General features: G+C 32.3%; 1 protein-coding gene across 1 annotated transcript in view; it reads right to left on the minus strand.

The window, feature by feature from the left end:
• Window positions 1-1,553, minus strand: part of LOC117116415 (elongator complex protein 1-like) — a 19,563-nt gene extending 18,010 nt beyond the window's left edge. Inside the window, exon 1 of the mRNA XM_033260452.1 lies at window positions 1,229-1,553. The gene's annotated coding sequence lies outside the window, so the exon portion shown is untranslated. The remainder of the gene's footprint in view (window positions 1-1,228) is intronic.
• Window positions 1,554-7,678: the final 6,125 nt, after the last annotated feature.

Genomic DNA, 7,678 nt, shown 5'->3' on the forward strand with positions numbered 1-7,678 from the left:
TAAATGTGAGGTCTCACCACGAAATGAGACGCATCGTTGGTGAAATTTTTACAAAATTTTGATTTTAATGTTTTTGAATAACTTGATACTTATATTTTATGATTGTATACTTTGTAAGTGAAATTTCTTGCCAAAACAGTGTTCTCTACACATATTCTGTAATTCTAGTCATTATTTGTACAGGTTAGTTTATCTTTGAGGCTGATTTTCAAAAAACGTGGTTCTTATACACCTAAACTTTAAATGCTCACATCTCTGGATTTACTTATACAGTAGTAGGGAAGCCATTCAAAGACCAAATGAAAGCTTATAATGTGATCTACCCAAATATAATATTTTTTGAATTTCTAACCATGAGACTCATTTTGTGGCGAGACCTCACACGCACACGCACACGCACACGCACACACATACACACACACACACACATATATATGTTTCTAGGTATATCCTATATGCTTATATAAAATCATATATAAATATATATATATATTCATATAAATTTATGAACTGCTCAGGGGCATCAAAGAAAATTAAAGATTTCAAGTGAAGAATGATGTTGAATTGCCTTGGTTTTATCCAAACTCTGGAACTGCAAGAAAAATAAATACAGTAAACTTATTGTATAAAAAGATCGGACTAAATATTGTAATGATTATTGTTTTAACTAAATTATGAAATAGATTTCAGATCGCTACGACATTCAATTCAATTAAAATCAAAGATACATTTTATTGACCATAATTATTAAAGTATATGAAAATGCAACAAAAAGAATAGCATGAAGCACGTTGTTTAAATCAAAAGATTATGTTTCAATCATGAATATATCACCGTAAATGGAAGAAAGAGAATATGTTAGTAGAAAGATAAAAATGTTGTTAGTAGAAAGATAGCAAAACGGAAATAAAACAAATACTTAGAAAAATGATAAACCAATTGACGAAATAATTATAATAATACATTATATAGGGCCTAGCTAGCCATATTAAATTTTGCGTTTTCGCAACTTCTTCGGCGCTCCATATATTTGTTCGAAATAAACCGCGACCGAAATGAGGCGCAACCGAAACGAAGCGCGACGGAAATGATCGGCTACCCTTTCATTATGCTGGTAACTACTAGCCTAGGCCTACATGAGCCTGCCATATAGGCTTAGCTTATATTTTAGATAATTACTTACTAGAATTCAAACCTCACAACATACATCAACTTGTTATCCACTTACCTTTGAGTAAAACTAAGAATGCTGTTACTGGCAGTCTTCTTAAAAGAAAGAAATCGTGGCGCAATCACTCTCGTGTTGTCATTTATGAAAGCTCATGTACAGCGCCATTGAAATTGCCAGGAAATTTAGGAATTAAGACAACAAACAACCTGAGTAGTGTGGCGGCTGGGTTAAGAAAGTTACAATGGAAACGATTACTCTCATTGAATATCAAATGTATTTTATTTTTTAAATATATTTGTGGTAAGAATCACAGTCTTTAGCTTTCTGAAGGTGTGTCACTAGGTCCTAATTCAAAATTAGATTCAAATTCTGGCAACACTGGCAAACCCTTTGACCTCACCTCAACAGTTCCCAGGTCCACACCAAAATTATAGGGGTCGAGCGCATGCCACACTTCGAGCGAATGCCAGTTCGAGCGGATTCGAGCGGTTTCCAGCGGAATTTATTCGAGCGGATGCTAGTTCGAGCGTAGAAAAAAAAGCACTTGTGCGAACAACCCTGTGCGAGTTATGTAGGCCTACGAATTACTTTAAAATTTCCTATTTTGAGCTAACAATTTGCATTCAGCCGGGGCTCAGGCTTGCAATCAATTGCAAGTAGTTAAAAATCACCTAAAATCACCTATTTTGCGAGTTATAGCATCAGGGACGTAGCTATAGGATTTGAAAGGGGGAGAAGTTATGCAAATTAAGACCCCGTTGGGAGTTCAAGGGCTAAGTCCCCTGGAAAATAGGGCGTTTTGAAAGTATTTAGGGCTGTTCTGAAATGATAAAGTGAAAATTGCAATAAACGCATCATAAATAATATTAGTGGTGGATCAATTCAATAGAGGTGACTCCAGGGAGGGACTTTTACAGAATGACTGGAAATTACACTTTCAGACTTCTTAAATTTGGATTTGGGCCCATATTTTTTTTTTTTCATTGAAAAAAATTAGGAGGAGGGGGAGACCCTGAATCCACCACTGTTCAAAACATTCTTTATCCAAAATCTAGTCATATAATCACGAAAAATGGGCATGTAAAAACCAGATACTAAAAACATCATCATGACATCACTCTGTTACATACAATGCTGTAGCTAGGATTTTCAAACAATTTATTTATTTATTTATTCAACTTTCTTTTATGAGGGTAGCTCTTACAGCGATGCTGACTCAAAGAGGTCCTCATAACAAATACAAAACATACAGTATAACAAAACAAATACAGTAATACATGTAAAATATATAAAGCACAATTATAAAATAGATTTTCGTTAAAACTTTTAAAAAACAATTGCATAAACAAGATATAAAATTTCAATTTTTAATAAAAGCAGTCATTAAGATGATTTTAGTGCTATTTTTAGTTTATTTTGAAAAGAATAAAATGTATTGAAATGCGGGAAAATATCAATGTGGACCCACTTTACACGTAAATTCAAATAATATTTACTCATTTTCTTAAAAGTGGACCCATTTTACGCAAAAAATATGAAAAATATGTACCCATTTACTTAAAAGTTGACCCGGTTTACGCAAAATATGAGAAATCTGGAACCATTTTTTTTTTTCAAAATCAGGACTCATTTTGTGCTAAAACAGCATAAATTTTGAAAATGTACACCCATTCTTTTAGGCGAGCAGATTATGGCCAAAAAGTCCTCTAAAAATCGTCGAGGTGCAATGGAAGTACTACCGGCTAATTTTGATATTTTCTGAAAATATAGGTCTTGAGAAGTTCAGAACTCAAAGTTACCCGAAATCCCTTGGGGGGAACACCTCCAAATTACGCATTCAAAATGGTCGCCATTTTTCCGCTTTAAATTATAGTTTTAGCTTACTTATATAAAAAATAACATCACTCGAATAATCATCATCGGCAATTGGTGAAACTTACTCAAAATATTCGTTAATTATCGAAAATGAATCTTGCGTTAAGAAAAACTACAATTTCAATCACCATAGCAACCGTTGCTATGCAAATTTAAATTTCATATTTTATTCATGAAATTTAAGTATACAGGAAGATTAAAGTTTATTAAATTTTTTATTTTCATAGGTTTTATGAATATGTTTAAAATCTGAATTATCTATTATTATCGTAGAATAGGATTATGTAAAAAAATGCTGAAACTTTAATATAATTACATAGCAACACTCTTTTTATCGTCCATAGCAACGAAGCAAAATCAACAGAATTTGCTTGGTCATTGACCAAGCAAAAATCATGAGATACAATATATTTATATAATAAACATCTCTTATTGAACAAAGTTAACACATTGATGTACAAAATACAAGGTCATCACCATAGCAACTGTTGCTATGCAAATTTGAATTTCTTATTTTTTCATAAAATAATTATATAATGAAGACCTTAAGTATAGTAATAAATTACTATAGGATTTATGAAAAACGTTTATTAAATATCCTAAGATAACACAATTTAGTATGAAAGCAAGGTCATCACCATAGCAACTGTTGCTAATTGAAATATCCTATTTTTTTTTTTGTAAATTATTAAAATGAAAACCTGAAATTTATTAATATATTTAAAGGTTTCGTGAGAGATGTTTACTAAATATTAATATTGTAAGATAACATAAATGAAAGATAACATCTTAATGTGAATACAATATTGATAGTTATCGCCATAACAATGAATCATTAGAATTTCTGTTTATTTGGCTTTACATTTTTTTAAATAACACACGGTCTTTGTTTAAAAAAAGGTGTACATAATAATGTTAAAAATAGGTAATCACCATAGCAACCATTGCTAGCAAACTTAATGTAAGTTTAATGAAAAATGTTTATTAAATGTTTATTATTATTTATTTCATTTTATCAGACCAACAGTGAATCATTACCACTAAAATATATAAAACTTAAATATCATAGGAGAACATTAATAATCAATTTCAAATATAATTTCATATATTGCATCACAATATGGTTTTTAATTTCCATATAAAATAATTTTGGAAATTTATGCAGTGGTTTGTAGAACAAAACGTCATTATCATAACAACCATTTCTACGCACACTTTAATGTATAATGAAAAATTAAAATGTAATAATGTTATTAATATCATAAGATAAAATTCAGTTATAATACATCTCAAAATAATTCCACATACATTTATAATTAAACAAATTATCAAACAGTGGTGTAGAAAAATACAGTGTCCTCACTATGCTAACAATCACTATATAGACTGAGACTAAACATTAGCTTAGGGACTTAAGATTTGATCAACATATCTTCCATTTTTCTTTCATTTTGCATCAAGCCATCTGTTTTTAATTTATATGAAGCATTGTACAATGGTTTTCTTTCTTGATTTAAAATATCTTCATACATTCTGATAACATACTGTATATTTTATAATATACATACATATCTTCCCAAATTTCTCTTATTTTGTTCACATCTTATTGGAAACTCTACTTCGATACCTATGTCTTATTTATGTCCTCTTTTTAGTTTTTCAATTTCATGTCATGTCTTTTAATTCATAAACATATAGCCCATTCCACCATTAGATTCTTCCTCTAATTCTAGTATTAAATCTGTCACCTGCCACTACTGTAGCAACTCTAAATATTCAAATGATGGGATTGGATTGGATTTATTCGGTGTAAACGAAAGTCTAGAAGAAGGCTTATTTCCAGTGGGGTCCTTCTGGTGGCAGGGCCGTCGGAACCTAGATGTGTATAAGAGACAGGGAAATATACAAAATGATATAAAAAATAAATGTAAAAATACGGTACATAAAATTACATAAAAATTCAGTTTCACATATTAAATATTATTTACATAGGCCTATTACATTAAAGGTAGAAATATTACAATTAAAAATATCAAATAAGAGACAATGGCAAATAACAGAAAAGTCTACACCCTAAAATATTGTAATTTTGACAATGTTAGAGGTATAAACATGATAATTACAATTAACTATGTATGAAATGTTTGGGTTAGTCACACCACAAGGCTTATGTGGATAAAGCCAGCCCTGATTACTCGCTATTTTTGGTCGCCAGATGCTATTTTTGGGATATCACAGATGCCATAATTTCATAATTTGTTCACATTCATGCATGCTGTTTCTGCCCCTTGCTGGGGAGTGGTATTTGGCTCTATAATTGCCAGTTGCTATTTTCGGGCATCCCAAAATTATACTTTTAGACTACAATATTAGGGAACAGCAATCATAATAACGTCTTTGATTGGATTTGAATATTAATTTAGTCCGATGATGGTATCTTTGATCATTAGAGTAAGAATGCTTTGATCTTTTGTTTAAATCACTGCTATGTCACCTACTAGAGGTAATGTTTTGATTGGTTAAACACTTTTGGTACTAGTGCTTATAAGCTTGTTAATATGGATAATTTTTTCATACCTGATGATGACATAATTAATGTCGAAATATTGAATCCCAACACGATGGCGTGTATTTCAATACTTGGAGTATGTATTATACTTTCTTAATTCTAATTTTGATACTACTTTATGTTCTTTATTCCCTCTTAAGACTAATAGACTCGGCTCCGGCCGTCGTAATGATCTATTTTTGGTTCCCTTTAACAAAGTCAATTGCACTAAAAGTGGTTTTATTCATCGTCTTGCCAACCTTTTAAATAACCTTCTCACAATTTTACGTTAATCGATATTTTTCACCAGAGCCTTAGTCCATTCAAAACCAGCTTATCGCAATCTTTAATCCGTAATACCAAGTGGCTTATTTTCTGGGTGGGTTAATTCCTTTATTCCTTTGTTTGTTTTTATCTTTGTTTTTTATTTTTTCGCTTTTCGCTGTTCTAAGATGATAAAGTGAAAAGTGCAATAAACGCATCATAAATAATATTAGTAAACCTAACAATAATATAATAAAAAATATAATAATATAAAACTGTAAAACGGTGGTGGATCCAGGAATTCAATAGAGGTGACTCCAGGGAGGGACTTTTACAGATTGGGTAACCACCCACCTCAGCCCAACCATGGGGCTGAAAATTTATGATTAAGGCACCTCTAGATGACCGGAAATTACACTTTTAGACTTGGGGCCATATTTTTTTTTTCATTAAAATAATTTAGGGGGAGGGGGAGACCTTGAATCCACCACTGCCCAAAACATTCTTTATCCAAAATAGTCATAATCACGAAAAATGGGCATGCAAAAACCATATCCTAAAAACATCATCATTACATCACCGTTACATACAATGCTGTAGCCAGGATTTTCAAACAATGCGGGAAAATATCAGTGTGGACCCACTTTACGCGTAAATTCAAATAATATGGACTCATTTACTTAAAAGTGGACCCATTTTACGCAAAAATATGAACGCATTTTCTTAAAAGTTGACCCGGTTTACGCAAAATATGAGAAATCTGGACCCATTTTTCAAAATCAGGACTCATTTTGTGCTAAAACTGCATAATTTAGACTTATTTTTGAAATTGTACACTTCTTTGTGGACCCAATAGAAAAATTGTGTGGGACTGTCCAACTATCCCAATAGCTGGCTAGCTAGCTAGCTACGGAATTGATAAAATCAAAATGAAGCGCCAACAAATTTCTCATGATCAATTTATCAGGGATTTTCTGCAACTATAGAGATCTTTAATATGTGTGATGTACCATAGAAAATAAAGCTTATAAACATTTGAGTATGTACTTTATATCCGTGATTTCACAACCACCTCAGCCCCACCATGGTTGGAGCTGAGGCAGTGGTGGCGCCAGAGGGGGCTGGGGGGCTATAGCCCCCGTCGGGGAAGCTTATCCCCCCCCCCTCCGTCGGGGAAGACGATACATTTTGTCGGGGAACAAACAAATAAAAGAAAATATTTACATGTAATATTCGTTTAGCCACCATATCGTTTGTGTTAACTTTTCATCACAACAACAACCACAATAACAATAACAATAATAATAATAATAATAATAATAATAATAATAATAATAATAATAATAATAATAATAATAATTCAATGGGACTAATTAAAAATAATTGCCTTCTGTTATGACAAATGCTCATTTAGATAGCCTCATGATGGAATACATCGTGATAGGTGAAGCGACCTCGACCATGACAACGTGGTTTCATGGACAGATTTCATGCAAAATTTCCAAAATATAGAATTTCACTTTCAAGAATGAGGATTTGAAAATAAATTAGATGGTTATACATTGCATACTATTTGTTTCTTGCTTTATTCAAAATGTTTTGGTTTTGGAAGCTGATTTCAACATTAGAAAGCATAGCCTACATGAAGTCATATTATAGTAACTCGATGCCTATTAAAATAAGTAATACAAATTCGCCATAATTCATCAAATATCCGTGGCTTCCAGGGGCCTTCGCTCCCTGGACCCCCACCGGGGGCCCTAGGCGGCCCCCTGGCCCCAGCCAAGTGAGACTCGATTCGCTCCACTAGCCCCCCCCCC

The sequence above is a fragment of the Anneissia japonica genome, unplaced genomic scaffold (assembly GCF_011630105.1).
Source record: "Anneissia japonica isolate Jap-2015-1 unplaced genomic scaffold, ASM1163010v1 scaffold287903_len222995_cov181, whole genome shotgun sequence".
Taxonomy (NCBI): Eukaryota; Metazoa; Echinodermata; class Crinoidea; order Comatulida; family Comatulidae; genus Anneissia; species Anneissia japonica.